This window comes from Pan paniscus, chromosome 8, assembly GCF_029289425.2.
Source record: "Pan paniscus chromosome 8, NHGRI_mPanPan1-v2.0_pri, whole genome shotgun sequence".
NCBI classification, from domain to species: Eukaryota; Metazoa; Chordata; class Mammalia; order Primates; family Hominidae; genus Pan; species Pan paniscus.
In genome coordinates this window covers 26,777,238-26,800,640 of record NC_073257.2, presented here as the reverse complement: position 1 = coordinate 26,800,640, position 23,403 = coordinate 26,777,238, and the positions used below count along the sequence as shown (strand labels likewise).

At 41.8% G+C, this 23,403-nt stretch overlaps 1 protein-coding gene across 8 annotated transcripts in view; it reads left to right on the top strand.

Moving 5' to 3' along the window:
- FRMD4A (FERM domain containing 4A) overlaps positions 1-23,403 on the top strand; it is a 688,283-nt gene that overhangs the window by 52,729 nt on the left and 612,151 nt on the right. The window lies entirely within an intron of this gene.

Sequence of the window (23,403 nt, the reverse complement as noted above, 5' to 3'; positions counted from 1 at the left end):
TGTAAGTTAGGAGAACAAGGGTAGGGTGGAAAAAGGAAATTTAGAAATAAGTTATGCCCTCAGCTGTTATATCTTTGCAAATGCAGTTTCAAGGACAGGCTGTTCCTTGGACTCAGTTACTGAGTGACCTGAGAACCAACACGGTAGCGCTCTCTCTGGGGAAGCCCCTGGTTTCAAACCCAGAAAGCCTCCCAACAGATTAGAAATGTAGAGCCCCAACCTGCCAAAGCGGTCCAGAATGTCAGAAAAAGTGATAGACCTTGTGTTGCGAGCTTGGTGGGCAGCTCAGGCCAGATGTCGGTTGGGAAGAAGGCGCTGGGGGAACTGAGCACCATTCAACCATTCAAAACATGGCAAGGCATGGCCCACTCCCTCATGCTGAATTTCAACAGGCATATTTACAACCAACTGTAGTGTGCATTAAAGGGAGCTCAGGCCATTGGGAGGACATGACCTTGAGAAGTCAGAGAATGCCGGAACTCCCCTCTCTCTGGGCCCTGCTGAGTGGGCCTCCCTTCCCCAGTAGGCAAAGAACTTAAGAATCAGCAGAGTGTCTTCAGTAGGCAACTTGGTGTGAGGAGTGGAGAGGCTGTAAGGAAGATGAGGGAGGGGAAAGTAACTGTGGGGAGGAGTTGCCTCAAGGTTCACTGAGGTGCTTATGTTCAGTCTCGAACCCTCACTTCTCTGTCTTGGTTTGTTCGGGCTGCTATAACAAAGTAAGTGCTAATACCATAAACTGGGTGGTTTAATAACAAGCAACTGTGGCTCACAGTTCTGGAGGCTGGGAAGTCCAAGATCAAGGTACTGGCAGATTTGGAATCTCCTTTTTGGCTCATAGGTGGCACCTTCTCTCCTCATTCTTATAGGATGGAAGGGGTGAGGCAGCTCTCTGGGGTCCCTTTTATAAGCACACTAATCCCATTCATAATAGTTTCACCCTCATAACCTAATCACCTCCTAACCGCCCCCCTTCCTAACACCATCACCTTGCAGGTGAGGATTTCCACATGTAAATTTGAGGGGACATAATTACTCAGACCAGAGCCTCTTTCATCCTTTCTGGGGCTCAGATTCAGATTTGAGTCTTTGTTCCTGTTACTGTGAGGGCTTCTTCTGAGAATCTCATGTGGTCAACATTCAGATCCCAGCCTGGGGCCAGGCACCGTGGCTCACGCCTATAATCCCAGCAGTTTGGGAGGATGCAGGAGGATTGCTCAAATCCAGGAGTTCGAGACCAGCCTGGGCAAGATGGCAAAACCCCGTCTCTACAAAATATACAAAAATTAGCTAGGTATGGTTGTGAGTACCTGTAATCCCAGCTACTTGGGAGGCTGAGGTGGGAGAATTGCTTGAACCCGGGAGGCAGAGGTTGCAGTGAGCCAAGACTCTGCCACTGCACTCCAGCCTGGGAGAGAATGAGACCCTGTCTCAAATAAATAAATATTTAAATAACAATAATAATAAAATCCCAGCCCGAAGTTTAGACCATGCCTGCAACATCGCCACAAATGTGAGTAGTGTGGGGCATAAAGAACAGAGCGGGAAGATGGGAAGGTCAGGCTTCACACCATAGAGAAGCAAACAAACCAACAGGACAGTGAGGCCCTGGCTGGCTCTGGAGATGCGAGGATCCTCTCATCTGTTTCCTTCTGGCTGTGGGGCCCCATGTAGGGGCTATCTCTTCTCACACAATTTTACCCAACTTTGGGCTTCCCTGGGCAGGAACGGAAGCCAGAGGCAGAGGGCCAAAGTGGCAAATTGTACCTTAAAATGGGGACACGGAGTTCCTGAGCCAAAAGGCCACATGACTGGGGCCTTTTCATTAAGAGATTCTCAAGGGAGCTTTCCCACTGAATAGGTTCCCTGAGAGGCGGGAGTAAAGCAAAAGACGTGTGGTGAGGTTTCCGCCAAGTGGCTCTTGTGGCCCTTCTTGGGAGGCCACACAGAGGAAGTTGCCAAGTTGAGTCAAAGCTGTACCAGTTCATGAAGCTGGTCACACGCAGCTTCCTTCCAACTCTTCCTCCACAGCTCTCATGAGCAACCCAGTGCCCTTTCATGGCCAGTGTCACAGGCAGCATCTGGCAGGCATGACAGTGAGGCAGGAATTTTAGAACGAAAAGGGACCTTGCAAGTTGACTAATATAAAATACTGTCTTCCGGTGGGAAAAAACTATCCCCCAGAGGTCATGTGATTTGACGAATGCCAAGCATCAGCAGGGCCAGGACCAGAGACAGGTCTCCTGATTCATTCTGTCATTTTGTTTGTTTTTGTTTTTTGAGACGAGGTCTTTCCTTGTTGTCCAGACTGGAGAGCAGTGGCACAATCATAGCTCACTGAAGCCTCCACCTCCGGACTCAAGTGATCCTCCCACCTCAGCCTCCTGAGTAGCTGAGACTGCAGGCGTGCATCACTACTCCTCGCTAATTTTTGTGTTTTTTGTAGAGATGGGGTCTTGCTATATTGCCCAGGCTGCTCTTGAACTCCTGAACTCAAGCGATCCTCCTTCCTTAGCCTCCCAAAGTTCTGGGATTACAGATGTGAGCTGCCACTCCCGGCCACTCACCATTTTGTATTTTTGAAGACAGGGGTGGACTCTTGAGAAAAAAGGCTTAACGCTTTACCTAAATTCAGAGATGCTTGCAGTTAACCACCTTGACCATCTCATGGAAGTCTAGTTATACATAAGAAAAGGAAAAAAACTTTAAAACAAACTGAACTTAAGAAATGCCATCTGAAAGTGTAAACTGGCTTTATTCTCTGCCCTTGGATGTTTTTCTTCATCCTTTCTCCCTTTCTTTGCACTGCCTAACATTTGTGCCTAGCCTTAAAATATTCAGATAGCCACCAACCATGTGGGTGCTTATGGAAACACAAGTTGTGTCTGGACATTTTGGTTAAAAGGAAAGATAAGGTTGCGATACACTCACCCCGATGTGTTTTGCCCATCTCCACCATGTAACATTGTCCAGTGTTTAGACTCTTCTTATAAAGTTTAAGTGGATTTTTAAGTGTCTAATTCTGTTTGGGAGCACCTGGGATTCTGGCAATCGCTGTTACTGTCCTTCAGTCGGTCTAGTTGCTATGACTTGACTATAAGTCCTGGGAGGTCAGAGTCAAGAGAGGCTTCCTGTATGGTCTCCATGAATCTGGAGTGGGACAGAGAGCCTGATGCCCAGGAGAATTCAGGGGGAATAGACTGGTGCTGACCAGCAGCTAGAGTCACAGTTTGGGTTTTGAAGGATTGACCAGGTCAGGAAGTGTACACCAGAGACTGTTGCAAACAGGGCAGACCTGCTAGAACAGTCTAAGATCACACCTTGAGGGAGAGACAGAAGTCAACCTGAAAACTGAAATTTCCGTGTGAAGACTCAAGGACAGGAGTAAGAACTTATTCAGAATTCAGATGCCAAACCGAAATAGCAGAAGGGTGAGGACCTGGAAAAGGAAGGGTCAGGTGACTCCTGGGAGCATCCCTGGTGCAACCCTGTCTGACTGGCTAAGTCAGGGACTTGCCGGGTGCTACCAAGACGTGGAATTGGGCTGGACAGAAGGCACTTGAAAAATACACCTGGCTGAGCAATACATTAATGATCATGTTTCTAAGAGGTAGGAGAGGATCCTCCTCTTTTGTCCCTTCATTTTTCCAATTCTCCCTTCAGCGTCCCTGGCGGAGGTTCAGCCTTTGTGTTTCCAGCCTTGGAGAAATATCAAGAGCCCTGGTTCAGTGAGAATCTTTGTCTGCAGCCACATTGGGGCGGCAGCTCTAACAGCTTTCCAGGAACTGGCTGGAACTCCTTCCTCCTGTCCCCAAGTTTCGAGATCTCCTATGAGATTTTCCTTTCTTCAGAGCGAACCACACCTCTCTACTAGTGAAGTGGCAGAGTGGATAAGAGTGTGGGCCCTGGATCCACCACTGTGTGACCTGAGGTGAGTTACCTCACCTCTCCATTTCCTTAACTGTATCATGCATAGGAAGAGCTTAGAACTGGGGTTGTCCTCAAGAATGTTCATGGTGATCGTAATCAGCTAAGAGATAGGGCAGAGAGTTGTCAAGTTCTGCCATCCCTCTAGGGATCGACTTACACGGGTGGCTGCCCCAGGCCTGAGATGATGGCCAGTGGCGGCCTGCCTGGCACCTCTCTGACTGGTTCAGGGCAGGACCCAGCCCTTCCTCCAGGCCTTGCTTCAAGGCACATTCCTTGTCTGTACACAGCACCTCCCTTTGGGATTCTCTGCATGAACACGCTTTTTATTTTCTCCATGGAATTGAGCATTCGTCATCATTATTTTTTGGAGTTCATTTCTCCCCCCACCGTCTCCCTCAGCATCCTCTTTCTCACCAGTCTCCACCCTTCACAGGTCAGGGTTGATGTTTTCTTCTTCATGTAACTGATTATTCTATAAGAGATTCCAGCACAGTGCCCTGCACTAGTAAGTGCTCAAAAGTGTTTGTTGATTGACTAAATAAATCTCAACTTCTCTATGAGACAGCCTGGCTCTCAATATCCACCAATTTTTATCAAAGGACCCAAAGTCCTCCTCTCCACTCTTCCTGGAGGACCTGGAGCCCCATTGCAAACAAGAACCCTGGAGACTCCATTGACCACCTAGAACCTCGAGCCATAGGTGTGTGGAGATTAGAGCTCATCATATCTCTGGCCATGTCTGTGTCTAGTGTTTGAATCTGGAAGAGTTTATGAAGAGGTTAGAATTCATTTCTATCTTAATCCAGGCTCTGTTCCAATCTGAAAAGATGAGCAGGGAAGACTGCTAATTTCATTCACTTAAAAAAAAATCATCAGCTTACATGAGCTGACACATTAATATTACTAATTTTAATATTTCATTTGGAAAAATAATTTTTGCAATGTTGTAAGAAGTAAGTGTTATGAGTAGGAGATGAAAGTTGAATGTTTGAACATAGATCAACGGAATAAAGGGGCGTCCCTACTTTTCTAAATCTGGCCATGTAACTTCAAATCACCCAAGCTCTCTAAGATGGCAGAATTGATTATTTCATTGCCCCCTAAAAAGATATATATATTTTTTTTCTGAGGCGGGTTCTCACTTTGTCACCCAGGCTGGAGTGCAGTGGTGCAATCTTGGCTCACTGCAACCTCCACCTCCCAAGCTCAAGCAATCCTCCCACCTTAGCTTCCTGAGTAGCTGGGACCACAGGTATGCACCACCATGCCTATTTGTATGTGTGTGTGTGTGCATGCGTGTGTGTGTGTGTGTATTTCTGGTAAAGACAGGGTTTGGCCATGTTGCTCAGGCTGGTCTTGAAATCCTGAGCTCAGGCAATCCGTCTGCCTCAGGTTACCAAAGTGCTGGGACTACAGGTGCAGGCCACCGTGTCCAGCCAAGATGTTTTTAAAAGGCAATAGGAAGATATTTCAAAGACCAAGACGTCTATTTGAGTAAAATATTCATAAATCAAATTGGTTCAAATACTAACCTCAAACATATCTGAGAAAGTGAAATTCAAGCCCCATTGTGAAGTAAGAGATTAAGGCAAGTCAATATTCCTGACCACCTTCGAGGAAAGTCAGCCAGAGAAAGACAAATGATGTGGCTTCAAAGTGTCACTCACTGAAATTGCCATGACTTTAATGGAATGTAGCTGCACTAGGTTGTTATGCTTCCTGTACAGCCTGCAGAACCATGAGCCAGTTAAACCTCTTTTCTTATAAATTCTTGAGAGAATTGGTCTTAGAGAGAGAAAGTGATCCTACCTTTAGGAAATTCTAGAGAAGCAAAATGTCAGGATGGTAATAGACGTCTTAGGATGGAGAATGTCTTGGTCAGTTTGGCTACAGATGACTTTGACCTCCATTTCGTCATCTTTCACAGTAAGGTCAATGAAGTCAGTGAAAGGGATGACGGTCATAGATTGGCAGAGACATATAGCCCTCACCCCATGACCGTGTGCACCCCTGGACTACCTGGTCTCCTCTGGATGCAGGTTAGGGTCATGTGATTCCTTCTGGCCAATGGTTGTGGGGGAAAGTGACATGTGTCCTTTTCTAGCTGAGGGGTTCAGAGCCAGCATGGCCATTCCATGTCTTTCCATCCAGCTTGGCAACTATGCTTTCCTAATGGCATAACTGCAAGCTGGGGTAAGTTTACCTGAGCTGCATTGACCTTTACATGAGAAAAAAAACAAACCTTTATTTTATTAGATTGTTTTGGGATATCAGGATTTGTTCATGCTGCTGTATGGCCTATCCTAACCTGATCAATATAGGTTTTTTTTCTGATTTTCTTTGCCAGTGTGGTTGGGTGAAAGAACCAAAAAATTAATTATTAACTAAATTAAATTATTATAAAAATTAATTATAATGTACTGAGTAAGCTAATTATGAGGTAACAGCCACAAGAGTTCCACTGATAAGACTTCATAAATGCCGTGACATCGGCCACGCTGCAGTTTCTGAGAGCACTGCAAGTTTATTTCACTCCAGCTAAGTGCTTATGACGTGCATTTTTAAAAATGCAAATCATGCCTCAGGTCAGCAGAAAAATGCTTCCCTGACTTCCCAGTGAGCTTTACATTTTTATAGATGCCAGTCATTAAATAAGAAAGATATTTAATGCAAAGTTATCCCAGATCCAGCATTGTAAGAAGATGAACAAAGAAGGCAATAATAGAACACAGCTAGACAGTGGGTCCTTGAATGACTTTCCACTCAACAGCATTTCTTTGTAACATTGATGAGAAAAAAAAATCACTTCCTGATGGAGGCCACTCTCTGTGTGGATTGAGCCTACTCTCCCACCCGTCTGCAAGGGGTTTCTTCAGGTCCTCCTGTTTTCCCACACATCCCAAAGATATGCATGTGAGGTTCATGTCCCAGTGTGAATGCGGGTTTGTGTGTGAGTGCCCTATAAAGGGATAGCATCCTATCTAGGGCTGGGCCCTGCCTTGCACCCTGAGCTGCTGGGATGGGCTCCAGCCACCTGCAACCCGGACCTGGAATAATGGGGTAAATAATTTTATTTTTACTAACTTTTTAAAAAATGTGTGTATAGTGATATACTGTGGATATTTGTCCCTGCCTGAATCTCACGTTGAAATGTGATCCCCAGTGTTGGAGGTGGAGACTGGTGGGAGGTGTCTGAATCATGGGGGCCATCTCCTTGGTGATAAGTGAGCCATCACTCTGAGTTCATCTGAGATCTGGTCATTTAAAAGTGTGTGGCACCACCAATCTTGTCCCTGTGCCCGCCATGTGTTACACTTGCTCTCCTTTGCCTTCTACCATGATTGGTAGCTTCCTGAGGCCTCCCCAGAAGCAGATGCCGCTGTTATACTTCCTGTACAGCCTGCAGAACCATGAGCCAATTAAATCTCTTTTTTTATAAATTACCCAGTCTCAGGTGTATCTTTGCAGTAATTTAAGAATGGCATAATACATATAGTTCACATCTATCTCAATGTTTAGTATTAGGAGTGATTTGGTCTTTACTTAGAAGTTTGGTGATGTTTTTGTGACCCGAAACGTACCCTGGGAACGTCACTCTTATGTATATCAATTAGCCCACAGGAAAATCGTTCTGTTTTATGTTGTTTCACTTAAAGTCGCAGTTTCCAAGAGCCTATTCACAGTGTTAAGTGAGAATTTCCTGTGCTGTAACAGTTGTCATAATGGCACCTATCATGAGCAGCTTTGAGAGTTGGCTGTATAAATGATTAACAGCAATAATGGATTCTTAGGGTTAATATGCAGCAGGCTGACTGACTTCTGCAGCTATGGTCAGCCTAACTCCAGATGGCTCTCTGCAGAGGGTGGGAGGAATTTCCCACTAAGAAGATAGATAGGTGAGGAATTTGGAAATCTCCAGATCATAGACCATGGTGGTAGATAGGATAACAGCCTCCCAAAGATGCCCTTGTCCTAATCCCCAGAACCTGTGAAGATGTTACCTTATATTGCAAAAGAGACTGTTGAGTTAGGGTTTTCCAGAGAGACAGAACTGACATGATAACTATTTAGGGAGAGAGACGAGAAGGAATTTATCAGGGGAATTGGCTCATTCAACTGTGCAGTGAGAAGTCCCATGATGGGCCGTCTGCAGGCTGGAGAATCAGCAAAAACCCATAACATAACTCAGTTTAAGTCCAGAGGCTTCAGAACCAGAGAAGATGATGGTATCTCTCTCAGTCAGTCTGAGGCCAAAGGCTCAAAAGCCTGGGGGGCCACTGATTTTCTTCCTGAAGTCCCAAAGCCAGGAAACCTGGAGTCCTGACATCCAAGGACAGGAGAAGATGGGTGCCGCAGCTCCAGGAGAGAGAGCAAGAATCCATCCTTCTTCGGCATTTTCGTCCCATCTGGGCCCCACTGACGACAGATCTTCCCCACCCCTGGGGCAGCTCAAACATTCTAATCAAATGCCAAATCACCTGGGTTTCTCTTTCTGCAGGAGAGGGGCTGGTTCAGTCCTGCTGAAGCATTGAGAATAATTAATGCAGTGATTCAAAATAAATAATTAATTCCCTTAATTACCATCCGTTAATTATTATCACTTAATTCAGTCACATTGACACCCAAAATCAGCCATCATAGGGACCTCACAAAAGGGATTAAGCTTAAGGGCTTTGAGATGGGGAGAGTATCCTAATTATGCAGGTGGACCCGGTCTAATCATGGCAATGCATCCCTTAATTGCATGGCGTCCCTTAGACGCAGATAACTTTTCTCTGTTGGGGTCAGAGAAAGAGATGCGATAATGGAGTAGGGTCAGAGAGATGTTACGCCACTGGCTCTGAAGGCAGAGGAAGGGGCCACGAGCCAAGGAATGCAGGGGCCTCTAGAAGCTGGGAAAGGCAAGGAAATGGGTTCTTTTTAGGGCCTCCAGAAGGAACACAGCCCTGTGGACACCTTGATTTTAGCCCCTTGAGACCCTGAACTGCAGAACCATAACATAATACAGTCGGGCTGTTTAAGCTGCTAAACTCGTACGAATTTTTTACAGCAGCAGTAGACAATGAATACAACCATGGATGATTTTCAGGCTACTCATAAAGCAGCCAGTTTCAAATACAACTAACCTATGCTACAGTTGCTGTTTTGAGCATATTTTGTGCTGATCCTGTGAATAGATGCATTACTGATGCTGCCTACATAGTTGCCTTTACTACTCCAGGAATAGCCACCACCGCATCCCACAGCCTTGCCAATCCAGTGGCATCCCAGAGCTATTATCATGGGACTTCATGGCTCTGTTTGCAATCGACTAGAAGTAGAAATGTATCTGAGGTTTCCCATTTCTGCCCCTAATTATTTTCCCCAAACCTCAGAAAGTTTTGTCACTGGCTACCTGTCACTGGCTTTCATCCTAACAGCATACGCTTAGTGGGTAATCATTACCCAATTGTTGCTTTAAATATGGGGAGATTTTCCTAACCCAACTTCCATTTGATTTGGAGTGTTTAGAAGCACAAAATACGTAGAAACTCTGGAAAAATTAGCCTAGCTCCCTGGGAGTTTTCACATAGCAGAAATGCTGACTTATCTCTATTGGCTATTGGCTTAGCCCAGGCAGAACATCGCCTCTGATTGTCTCATGCATACACATGAATTGCAGATAAAGAGTCCCCAAGCTTCGTGTTTCCATAGGGACATGTTGTAGATTTCATCATGCATCAAATATTTCAGGCTTAAAATGGCTTTCTCAAAATACTAGTTAATCTTCACTAGTTTACAGGAGTCCTTGGCAGGTAGGTAGCATGTGAAGAACTGCAGCTGTAGTTTTCTTATGAAGATGAATGAAAAAATAAATAAATCGAGGGAGTCTTACAATATATTACATTTGCACTGTTTAGGACTATTTGCAGAAATAAGTAGATCTCAGGCTGAAGCAATATGGATAAAGAGCGTCTAAGGTGTGCATTGATTAGACTAATGACATTTATAAAAAGAAATCATGTTCAATGATCTGTCGTGGGCATTGTTGTGGATGGCACAAGTGGCCTATCATGTTGAGAGAGACTGCCTTTTGCTACGTAACATTTATATTGAAAGGTTTTATTTGTTTTGTAGTTCACAGCTGTGCCATAAGTTGACCATTACATTTTAGATTTGAAGCAAAACAAAACAAAACAAATATATAGACAGATGATAGATAGAGAACACAGTAATTATTTTTCATTTTTTTAGTTGAAAAGTAGATACACATACACACACATTTAAGTAATAATAATGGCAATAACGACACTCTTTTGATCATGTTCCAGAGCACTCTGGCATATACTATCCCATTTGATGCCTGCAACACAATCATGAAATAGGTGGCGTATTATTTTATAAATTTTAAAACCCAGATTAGTTACCCACTAATAAATGACTACACCAAAGCTAGATTTAAGATATGGATGTTTTAATGTTAGGCTGTATTCTAACATTTGTAATTCAGTGATTTAGATTCTAGAATGCATTATTTCCTATAAAACAATCCTACAGAGTGATTAGGCATCTAGATTAGGTCTTGTGTCATCATATGGCAATCGAGTTTTCCCAAAGCTAAGTGATATTCTCCTGGACACCTAGTTAGTAAATAAAGGACCCAAATTTAAAATTCAGAGAAATGTGCTCATCTCTTTATATTTATTTATCCCAACGCAAACCTGACTTGTACATTTTGAACCAAGACTTATTTGTAGTTTTAAATTCATGTATTCTAAATGAATTCCTAATTGCTTGAATTGTAGACGTTGAAAGAAAATGAAGAGTATAGTCCATTCTATATATAAAAATAGATATTCCAACCAGAAAGGCTACTGCCAAATGGTGTATGAGTAAAATAAGGGCCTTGAAATTGGACAGATCTGAGCTTAGGCTGTGGCATCTGGCATCTTTGCTTTCTCCTTGACATGACAGGTTACTTCTAGGCCTCTAATTTCCTGATCTTTAAAATGGAGCAATACCTACTTACCAGGGATATTATAAGAATTAAATGAGAAGATATATGAAGACATCCCTTTGAGCTGCTTCTATTTTTTCCTTATTTCTTCTCTTCCTTATTGTAAACCTTTAGACAGATGTGTGTTCCCAAGAACTCAGCCACACACAGAGCGTCATGTGTCTGAAAGAGACATGAAATTTATAAAATAGCTTTAAAAATCCCAAGAGCTTGACCTCATACCTTTCTTAACCTCACTTTTTCTCTTCAGCCATAGACTCTATTTGTAGAATTCAGGCCCATTATATCTTCTTTGTGTACATTTGTTCTAACTCTGTTAACCACACCTATCTGCCTGCCCCAGGCGGAGTCTCTCGAATAAAATGTGTTTTGTCATTACACAGCACTAGTGACACTAAAACTTAAATGCTTCTTAGAAATTCCAAAGAAGAAAGAGTCTTGTTCTTGTTTATTTCCATGAAACATTGTGGGAACCCATTGTATTTATGCTAGCTCAATGTTATAAGTCATATATTGACTACTCTATGTATTTTTATATACATCTATTCACCCTAAAATTCCTAGTGTTCCCCAGAAAGTAGTAAAAGGATATAATTTATAATAGTATAATTAACTTTAAACTACATTTGCAATTACATTTCTTGGAGTCTCTTTATGATAAGAAAGAAAATAAAGGCAGTTCAATTAGTGCATACTCTGCAGTATAAAAACATGATTTTTTCTCCTCCCCTTTTTAAAACTTTATTTTATGAATGTGTTCTCTTTATATCATGAATCTTTTGGGGAAACATTTTTCAAACAGATTTTTCTGCTTTATGCTTTTCTAAGTGTTTGTATGAAACAACCCTACATAGCCACACACATACACACACACACACACACACACACACACACACACACAGAGCACAACATCTACTGGGGATCCTAAGCATCAAATGAAGCAGAAATGAGATTTACTTCATCCAGTAGTTCAATGGCACTGTAACAGAAAATATTATTTATAATCTTAAAGCATCTCCCCAAACTTTATCTAACTTTGGGAAAAAGTACTTGGGGGATAAACAGTGGTTCTTAATTGGGGGCTATTTTGTTCCCCCTTCCCAGCCCCAGGACATTCGTCATTGACTGGAGAGATTTTTGGTTGTCACAATTCAGGGGCACTATTGGCTTTTAGTCGGTAGAGATGAGGTATGCTGCTTAACATCCTACAATGCACGGGACAGCCCCACCCCCTCCCACCCCCAGGACAAAGAATTCACCAGTCCAGAAAGTCAGTAGTGCCGAGGTTGGGAAAGCTGCTCGAAACCCACACCCGTTCAGTTCACTGGTTCCAGTGGCCCCGCAGTATTTATGTTTGTTGCTGCCAAGTCTTGAGTCTTCCTCCTTTAAACTGCAGATTTTGGCCCAATTGACACCTTGATCATTCATTCTTCATGACTCTATGTGATAAGGTCTTTACCATGCCTTTGGGCTGATAGAGGTGAAGCGTTTGCCCAACACAAAGAGGGTGTGATGAGGCACCCCAGGAGGGATTTATGATGAATGGTTCCCTCTCCCTTCCCAGCTGCTCTGGCAACCAACAGTACATACAGGGACAGTCACATTCCCGACCCTTCTGGAAGGAACTGATTTGGGATTTTGATATGCAGATCTGAACTATCTCTATTTCGTATAATTCCATAGCTGCATCCTATGACCTAGAACCATTCCTCTATCCTTCTCATGTTGATACATGGGCCACTTGGTTTTAATCCCAGTTGGGATAATCAGAAATCACTAGAGAAATCATCAGTTTTGCTTTTCTACCCTCAGAATGCACTGAGTTTTTGAAAGCTATATTCTTATAGTTTCTAACCTCTACAAATTGTATACATGGGTCCTTGTTTCACAATTCATATGATTTACTTTTTAAAATTTTAATCCAAGAAGTAATAGCATATATTTAATATCACATAAATACAAAGGTGTCAGCCTTGGATCTTTGTGGAAACTTTCAGGTTACAAAACAAACCAAAACAAAAATCTTGTTACTATGATCCTAGAGACATAGCCAAGGATAAAACATCAACTCATTTTCATCTCGCAGAACCTTAAACTGAGGGCATTGAAGGAAAGGTTTTAAAAAAAGGACCATGATAATAATGAAAATTAACATCCTAAATCTTTGACACTCTAGGTTGTCCTATCACCTTGGCATGAGGAAGGCTGCCTGCTCTACGTTGGGTACTAACAGGAGAAACACCTACTTATTCTATCAGTTAATGGAAGTCACTGCAGAAAAAGTTCAGAGCCATTAATGGGCAAAAGTGATGTTTCTTAGGCCAGGCTCAGTGGCTTACGCCTGTAATCCCAGCACTTTGGGAGGACGAGGCTTGCGGATCACGAGGTCAGGAGTTCGAGACCAGCCTGGCCAATATGGTGAAACCCCCATCTCTACTAAAAAATACAAAAATTAGCCAGGCATGGTGGTGAGCACCTGTAGTCCCAGCTACTCAGGAGTCTGAAGCAGGAGAATCGCTGGAACCCAGGAGGTGGAGATTGCAGTGAGCCGCGATCATGCCACTGCACTCCAGCCTGGGTAACAGAGCAAGACTTCATCTAAAAAAAAAAAAGGGTTTCTTTTCCAAGACTTGGGATAATGTTAATGGATTACAGTGTTAAAAAATTAATTCTTTCTTGTATCAATGAAATCTAGAGGAAGCAAAAGTTAGGGTCAAAGGGAATTTTAAAACAATAGATATTTTAATTAAATAGTCTGTAGGAATTCCCTATATTTGGGTTAAATAATATTACAACAAAATCGAACGTGCATCCATATTATTTTTTACACTAAGTTAGCACTGTATACAGTACATGGTATAGTGTTTGAAATATGGGAGGTATTTGATAAGTATCTGTTGATTGAATTAATGCATTGTTTTGGCAATAAATGGGTCATTGGCTAGAGTCCAGCAATACCTCATTTATAAAACAGTCACTTTTTTTGTTGTTGTTGTTTTTAGATTGATGGCTTTAAAAGGAAATTAATCAGCGGTTGCATGGAATTAAGATCCACCTCATCTATTTTCTACCCTCTTCTGGGCTGCTTGTATCAATGGGGAACCTGGGACAAAAGATAAAACAGAAATAAGACGGCTCAAAGACCTGTGCTCTGCTTTGTGGGCTGTGATGTGCCCAGGGATTTCAGGCGGTTGCTTCATGTCTGCCCAGTTGCCCCATCTCTGAACTGGGCATAATGATAATTACCAGCTTCATAGGAGAGCAGAGTGGATTAATGAGCTAATCTTGTAAAGCGCTTGACAGGTGAAAAGTTCTTGAGAGGTGCTGTGATTGCAGTCATTAGTTTTCGTAGACACTCTGGGAGCGAATCTTAGCAAGGAGACATGTAATTAATGCAGCAGCTCTTTGTGGTTGGTGCAATGCTCGCTCACTGGAGAAGAGCTTGGGGCTGCTTCCACTGGCTACTTCCTTTCGATTCCCATTGACTGCTTATTCCCCAGCTCCAATCTACCCCAAATGCCTTCCTCTGTGATGCCTTTGCTGACAACTGACCTGGCTGCTGGAATGTCTCAATTGGGTTTGCCTTTGGTTTATCAAGGGTGGGCGCCAGTCGCAGTGAAAACCAAGAACCTGATAGTTATCTTCTGGTGACTCCAGGGGCCTCCTTGAACATTGTCAGTACCCTGCTTGTGCCCTAACCCTGCAACACGAAGGAGCTTAGAGGGCCCACCTCTGGGATCCAAAGTTTCCATCCTTGATGGCTTCACCTCTATTACAGTCCCAGCAGCATCTTTCTGGGGCACAGGACAGTCAGTTTGTGATGGAAGAGATTCAGGAGACTCAGAGCTGATCGTGGGCAAGGGTAACTTTCTAGTGAGGGGTGAAGGCAATTGACAATGAGCAATGTTGATATTTTGAGGTCTCAGAGCACATGGAATGGATGCACTTCTTGAAATTAAAAAAAAACAGTTCCCTAAACAAAGGAAGACGACGGAAATTTGGGGTGATTCTTAGCAGCATGTCTGGCCGGCAGCCTTGCAAGTGATTTATGGGGCCCGTCCCCTTCCCCCTCCTGCGCTGGCTGAAGTCAAAGCCATATGCCCTGTTTCTGTGCAGAGGCCTGAGCTCTACGAAGCAGGAGCTTCACCCAGACGGGGCTGGCAGGGAGGGAACCAAGCTGGGCCACCGGGCTGTCATGCCAGCTCCTAAAAGTGGGCATTTGTTTCCTGCTTTCTAGAATCAACTCTGTCTAAACCTTATGGCTGTATTTCCATTAAAACTGTCATTGGAATATCACACACGGGTCCTCTCCATAGGCCATTTGTCCTGAAAGAAAATTTCTGAGCAAGGATGGGAAAGGATCCTGGCCAGGGGAACACTGGCCTGGTGTATTTCCCCCTCTCGCCTGCGCTGACAGACAGAATGAGAACAGCACGGGCTGCATTTGTTGTTTGCTTCTTTCATGGCTTGCCCTCTGGTTTTCCTGGCGAGTAGGAGAACTATTCAGTATGCTGACTTGTTTAATTTACTTGTAAAAGAAAATGTGCTTTAAGACAGACTTACATTGTGCTGATGCTGAGTGCACCTACATCCTCATGAACCAGCATGGTGGTCTGAGGCCCCCAAGATGACCACTCTCAGGTCTAAGGAGTTCTGTCTGTGTTTTTCCCCATTACTGGAGCTTTATAATTTGTCTCGGAAGCTCTGCAAGAAGAAAAGAAGCTCATTTCAAATTCTTTCTGCTCCTCACCACCCAGGAGCTTTTTATGTGTCTTTAACTCATGAGCTCTGGCAAGGGACTGAGTCAGGAGAATGAGGTGAGCACAATTTAGCCCCAGGAAAGAGAAGACCCAGTTCTGGACTTATGCCAGCCGGACTGAGCTGACAGAACCATATATACTTGCATTCCAGTGCCTTCTAGATAAGCCTCGACACACAAGAGAGGTCATGAATATCATTACTAATATTTCTATATAATAATTAGCAAGAATTTACCCTTTGCCAAGCACTGGAATTTTAACATGCACAATCATGAAGTTGGCATCGCCATCCCCATGGTACAGAACCAGGATTCAGAGATGGTGGGTAACTCACCCAGGGTTACCTAGTTAGCATCAGGGGCCAAGAGAAGAGATAACCGGGCTAAGTAGGTAATGGAAAGTGATCTCTTAGCTCAGTTTTTATATAGAAATTTGGAGAAAGACAGGGACTGAAATGTGAAATCTCTCTGCAGTGTGTGGTTTTGCCGCTCAAAGGTGGGTTTTCCCCGAACTCTTTACATTTATCAATCAAAGATTGCTCTTCAAATTTTGGAATTGCACAGAGGGAGAGGAAGTATGCTGAAGACAGGTAAAGAGAGGTGGAGAGGGAGACAGAGAAGCAGAGAGAGGGAAACTAGGGAAAATGAGGTGTTGTGTGTGTGTGTGTGTGTGTGTGTGTGGTTTGGTGTGGTGAGAAATGGAGTCACATTGAAATAACAGAGGCTGGGTTGGAGCACCTAAGTTATTATGTTTTAGACACAGATTGGCACCAAAGAACCTAGAGTAAGTATTAAGAGACCTTTACAGTTTCTACATTAGTGTTAGGAGGAAAAAATGATCCCTCCTGTCTCTCCCTCTCAGGTTATAGACAAAGACACTAAGGTCCAGAGAAATTAAACGATGGACCAAAAGCTGCATAACTAACCACAGGCAGAGCTGGAATGAGAGCCCAGGTCTTCTCTAGGCTGATGCCCACTGCCTCCCTCCCTCAGGGTTGTAGAGACCAGGTTGAAATCAGATAGGTTGGCATTGCAATGGCATATTCCTTGGAAGATCATTTATTGGGGAATAGCAGCTCTTGGGAAGTTGCTTCTCTGACAGCTGTTTCATGACAGAAGTGGCAGCTTTAATTTGAGTCCTCAGAGAAGAAGCTTTAGAGCCATTGGTGAGCAGGTCAGTTTTCAGTTCAGGAAAACTGAATACCCAAGTAGACAACAGCAGTCAGGTTAGTTACATTAAAACATGGCCCACGGAATTCTGCACACTTCATTCATTCACTCATTAATTAATTCACTCTCCAAATAGCTATTTAACCCATCATGTATAGGGAATTTATAATCAAGCACATAAGCAAATATAATGGTGATCATATTTGCAAATGTTTAATCATGATGTTTTGACATCCTCCTAAATCATGGTTCCACGCAGCCACTCTCTCCAAGGCTGAACCATGAGGCGAACTGCCCCAGGGAAGGAAGGATTGGGTACTACCTGGAGCAAAGACACCATAGATTGCTTTATGGCTCAAAGCCAGACTCTAACCCCTCTCAGTCCCATGTGTTTATTGACCAGATCCCATTTTGTATTTGAATTCCCCCTAGATGCTTAGGTACAAAGATTTTAGAGATCACCTCCACACACTCATTTTACCAGAGAAAAAACTAAGACCCATTGAGGTGGACGATGTGCCCGATGGAGTTAGTGGCCAAGCCTGACCCCAGGTGTCTACTCAGAATCCAACATTCTGAATTTTATGCCACTCTGTTTGCTTTGGTCCTTGGGGAAGCATCTAGGTTTTTACCCATATTCATGTTTTATTTTTAATACACTTTTATAGTTAAGGAAATAGTTTGCCTTAACAAAATCCCTGTTTCATCATCTCTGGGTGTTTCTGTTAAGAACAAAGGCAAAGGTTCTGGCTGTGTGGTTGTGAATATTTTCGTCTACTGATGGGAGATAGCCAGGAGTGGCCCAATTTGAAGTGGTGAAGATCAGAATGTGCTTTGAATTGTGATTGCTCAGGCTTCAGTTATAATCTTAAAAATTATTCAACCCTGTCCTTGAGGTGCCATGCCATGAAAGGAAACACTCTTTACTTGTGATTTAATGAGCATGTAGGATGACTTATATGCCTTTGATTGGGTCTGTGTGTGAACCCTGAGCCCGAGAGGACATTTCATGCCTTCTCTGCATCATTGCAGCTGTTCTGTGGCTTGACCTGTTGACACAGCCACCATGTGGTGTCAATATTTGTGGAACTGGACAGTCTTTCTCTGCTGGATAGTTTTGCTTGTGGGAACTAAAACTCTGCTAGTTTACTCAAGGATAAATAGATCCTCATGCCAAACTCCAATTCCTCTTAAAGCACATGAGAGTCCGTGCAGTACAGAAGGGAGAGAATGCAGCGCTTGTAAGCTGGATCATGGCATGCTGGGGTCTGGAGCCAAACTGCACCTGCCGAGGGCTCTAGCACATATCATGTCTTCTTCTTTCCACGATGTTCTCCCTCCTGCACAATGTCAAGTGATAGCCTTCCCTTTAAGTCTGGGTTAGCTGCCAAAAAATAAAAAAGGAGATGGGATTTTTTTTTTTTTGCCATTTCTAGACTATATCTATGACACAGAGATCCTTAGAGATTCTTTTTTTCTGAAGACGTGAGTATTGCATTCCTCAAAGACTTAACATCCCTGACAACAGTCTCCATGGTGTTAGGAAGAGGTAGAGGCATAAGTGAGAGAAAGAGCTGGAGCCATGTAGCTGTGGGCAATGTGGTTGTCATGGTGTCCATCCTAACAGCCATGGCAAAGAGGATTCCATGATGACAATGAGCCGTGTCCCTTACCCTGCATGGAAAAATAGCAGTCAATAGAGAAGGAGACCTGGAAGGTGCAACCAACTCTTTGTGCATGTAAATTTGCAAAATGAAGTGAAGTCAAACATTTTCTTTTTAAAGAATATTTTCTCTGGCTAAAAAATTTGTGGTTGATGTTTAAAAAGTAAATAGAAGAAATTATAAAGAAAAAAGTTAAAATAGCCCCAGATTTCAATACCTAGAGGTATGAAGATTTTAATGATATTGGCAGATAGCTTCCCTGAGTAGCTTTTTGAATCATGTTACATTTGCAGAAGTATGAATGCTGATCTCACTGCATCATCAGCATTTATTATTAAAATTGAAAAAAATGCCATTTTTATAAATGAGAACTGACAGGAAAATCATTGGTTTAAATAGTATTTATTTCAGTAATATAATTATTAAAGATTTGTATATTCTTCAATAGTGAATGGCGTGTTTACACTTTTAACTTTTTTGAGATGGTTTTGTATTCTTATGAATTTGTGAGGCCATTTTTTACATTAGGTAAATTACCATTTACATGTCATTCTTATTACAAGTACTTCTTATTGTTTGTCATTTACATTTTTATGATTCTGTTACTGTTTACAGGTTTGTCAAGGCATAATTAATGTATAGTAAACTGAACATTTTTAAAGTATACAGTTTTTGAAGAGTTTTGGCATATGTATTAGACCATCACTATAATAATAAGAGTGAACATATCCCTTGTTCCAAGAAGTTTCCTTTTGCCCCCTTTGTAATCCCTCCCTCACACCCCTCACCATCCCCAGTAACTACTGATCTGATTTCTGATTTTATACAGTAGTTTCCACTACTTAATATTTTTATGAATAGATTCATGCAACATGTACTCTTTTTTGCCGACTTCTTTCATTCAGCATAATTATTTTGAAATTCATCCATATTGTCACATGTGTCAATATTTATTTTTATGGCTAAGTAGTATTTCCTTGCATGGTTTTGTTTATCTGTTCAACCATTGGTGGAAATTTGAGTTGTTTTCTGATTTTTGGCTATCACAAATAGAACAACTATGAACGTTTCTGCTCAAGTCTTTGTGTGAACATGAGCTTTCATTTTTAAGTAAATACCTAGGTATAAAATGATTGGGTCATCTACCCAACTGTTTTCCAATGTTACTGTACCATTTTACATTTCCACCTGTGGTGCATGAGCGTTCCAGTTTCTCCACATAATCACCAACACTAGGTATGATCAGTTTGTTCAACTTTAACAATTTGGATAGATGTGTGGTAGTATTTCATTGTGAATTTAATTTGCTTTTTCCTAATAATGCATGGTGCTGAGGATTTTTTCATGTGCTTATTTGCCATCCTTGTATCTTCTCTGATGAAGTGTCTGTTAAAATCATCTGTTCATTTTTTTGTTTGGGTTGTTTGTCTTATTATATAATTTTGAGAGTTCTTTATTTTTTTTTTAGTTAAAACCCCTTTATCAAACATACATTTTATAAATATTTTCTCCCAGTCTGTGACTTGCCTTTATTATGTAATATAATAAATAATATTATGTAATATAATACTCTTCTTTTTTGAAGAGTATAAGTTCTATATTTTTTGAAGTAAAATGTATTTCTTTTTTTAGTGTCTGTGCTCTTGTGTCCTATTTTAGAAATCTTTTCCAAACCCAAGGTCACTAAGATTTTTATCTTCATTGTATTCTAAAAGTGTTCCAGAATATGACACATTTTGAGTTAATTTTTATATATAGTGTAAGATAATAGTCAAGTTTTACCTTTGTGTCTGGCTATCCAATATTAGCAGCATATATAAAAAAGATTTCCTTTCTCCATTGCACCTTGTATTAGTTTTCAAAGGCTGTTTTAGCAGATGACCACAAACTGGGTGGCTTTACACAGCAGACAGTTGTTTTCTTACCGTTCTGGAAGCTGGAAGTCTGAAATCAAGTTGGCAAGGCCAAGCTCTCTGAAGACTCTAGGTTTGGATGCTTTCTTTACTCTTCTAGCTTCTGGTGGCGGGTGGCACTCCTAAGCAGTGCTTTGGCTTGCAGGCACATCACTCCAATTTCTGCTTCCATCTTCACATGACAGCCTTTCCTCTGTGTATGTTTCCGTGTCTCTGTTTTCTTGTAAGGACACCAGTCATTGGATTAGGGCCCACACTAAATCCAATATGAACTCATCTTAACTAATTACACCTGCAAATATCCACTTTTTAAATAAGATCACATTGTAAGGCACCAGGTACACATGCATTTTCGGGGGGATACCATTCAACTCAATACAAAAATTACTTGCGCACCTTTGCTAAAAATCCACTGACCATATACATAGCTTATACTCTGTGATTTGGTTCATTGCTTTTATTCTTTTAAGGTCCTTGTTCATACTGAGATCAGTTTATATATTAACCTCTGATTTGTTCCAGTTTGTTAACTTTCTTTTTATTTGAGACAGGGTCTTGCTCTGTCACCCAGGCTGGAGTGTGGTGGCACGATCTTGGCTCACTGCAACCTCCACCTCTTGGGTTCAAGTGATTGTTGTGCCTCAGCCTCCTGGTTAGCTGGGATTATGGGCACTGGCCACCACGCCCAGCTAATTTTTGTATTTTTAGTAGAGGTGGGGTTTCACCAGGTTGGCCAGGCTGGTCTCGAACTCCTTATCTCAAGTGATCCACCCCCTCCTCGGCCTCCCAAAGTGCCAGGATTACAGGCGTGAGCCACTACACCCAGCCAGTTAATTAACTTTCAAAAATCTAGAGTAAATTTTGGAGTATGGTATCTGGTTACACTATAAATTTTTTTCCCCAAATAAACAATATCCCTTTCTTCTCCTACTGCCTAGTATTTATTTTATTTTCTTAAATTGCTCTATACATGCATGCATGTTTAAACTTCATTTAAGTATGTATATGTTATTACATATACATTTATTTTTTATTTTTATTTTAAAAAATTTTTTGAAGAGACAGAGTCTCGCTGTGTTGCCCAGGCTGGTCTCAAACTTCTGGCCTCAAACAATCCTTATACCTCGGCCACACAAAGTGTTGGGATTATAGGCATGATCCACTGCACCCAGCCCACATATACTTTAACAAAAATTCCATTTGTGGAATAATTTCTCTCATGCACTTTTTTGTGTTATTTCCTTTACAATATAATAAGGTTTTATAAGCATATATGTTAGGGCCAATTCAATGACCATTTTATTCTATTACTCTGTTGAGATTTGTACTAACACTACACTCTTATATTCTTTATAACATTATAATTGCCATGAAAAATTTAGAAAAATTTTCCATCACTTTTCATTTTTTCTCTGCTTATTCTTCAAGATGAGTTTTAAAATAATTATTTTAAAATTATTAGAGTCCAGTCCATTGTAATTTCTAGTGGAATAGCATTTTACCAATGCATGATTTGGGGGAGAACTGTCACTTTTTGAATTACAGTCATGCCATAGAGAAATTTGTATAGAACTTCTTTTTTGTAAGTCTTTTATATCTTTCATTAAAGCTTTATAGTTTTCATCATCTGGGTTTCTATTACATATTTCTTCTTAGCAATGCATTCTTAGGTATTTTTCAATTATTGCCATCTATTATAAATATTTTCCTATTATATTTTAAAAATCAGTTTTTGCTGGTAGATAGGAACATAAATGTTTTTGGTACATTTGTCCTTTATCTAGTCAGTTACTAAAATTGCTTATTAATTCTGTAGTTAAAAAAATTGCTTTTATTTCCTTTTGGCAACAAATTTTTTTTTTTTTTTTGAGATGGAGGCTTGCTTTGTCACCCAGGGTGGAGTGCAGTGGCGTGATTTTGATTCACTGCAACCTCTGCCTTCTGGGTTCAAGTGATTCTTGTGCCTCAGCCTCCTGAGTAGCTGAGATTAAAGGTGCAGGCCACCACACCGGGCTAATTTTTGTGCTTTTAGTAAAGACTGGATTTCACCATATTGGTCAGGCTGGTCTTGAACTCTTGACCTCAAGTGATCCACCTGCCTCGGCCTCGCAGTGTGCTGGGATTACAGACATGAGCCCCCGCCCAGCCTGGCAACCAAAATTTAAACTCAATTTTTTTCTTCTAGTCTTTTCAATGACTTGTTTTCTGGTGGCTGGACTAATCTCTTTTTCACAGCTGCAATTTGAGGGCAGGTTTATGTCTTCCGCCATAGCTTAATTCTCAGCATCTGGCAAGGGCAATTGTGCTCATCTGATTGTCTCCTTTCCTTGCTGCATTGGGATCTGAAACTCTGAACATCGTGGTGCATTAAAATGTACAATTCCAAGTATGCGGTGCAACCAGGGCTCTTCCTGTGTCCCCATCTACAGGTCTTCCCTTTTGATGCCATATTTTAATATAATGTCCCGTTACCAGTTTCTATCCTAGTTCATGCCTTGTATGTTTTCCTGAGAATTACTCTGTCCACATGTGGAAGACAGCTGATGTGGGTAGCACTGTGGCTATGTTAGAAGGCAGCAACTAGGCAACAGAGGAAGTTGTCTGGCTTTCAGCTTGGTCCAGATTTATAAGCAGAGAAAGAAGACAATAGGAGAGGGAGGAATGATTTTTCTTTCACTTTTTGGCAGATGGTTTAGTTCATTTGCTGGCATTTTCTATCGTTTTTGCAGGTAATGGAAATTCTTCCAGATTTTGGCAACCAACAGATAGCCACTGCTGATTTTGAGATGGTTGCACATTCTTAACCTTTTCTCCTACTCCACAGGCATTTCAGTGGAAAGCTGGTAGAGTTTGCTTGGTGGGTTACAAGCCAGATGTCATTCTTAATAGGAAGTTGAGCAGTCTGGAGGCAAATTAAGTTAAGACTTTAGGGACTGGGGTGGATTGACTGGAATTCTCCCTCAAGGCTCAGAA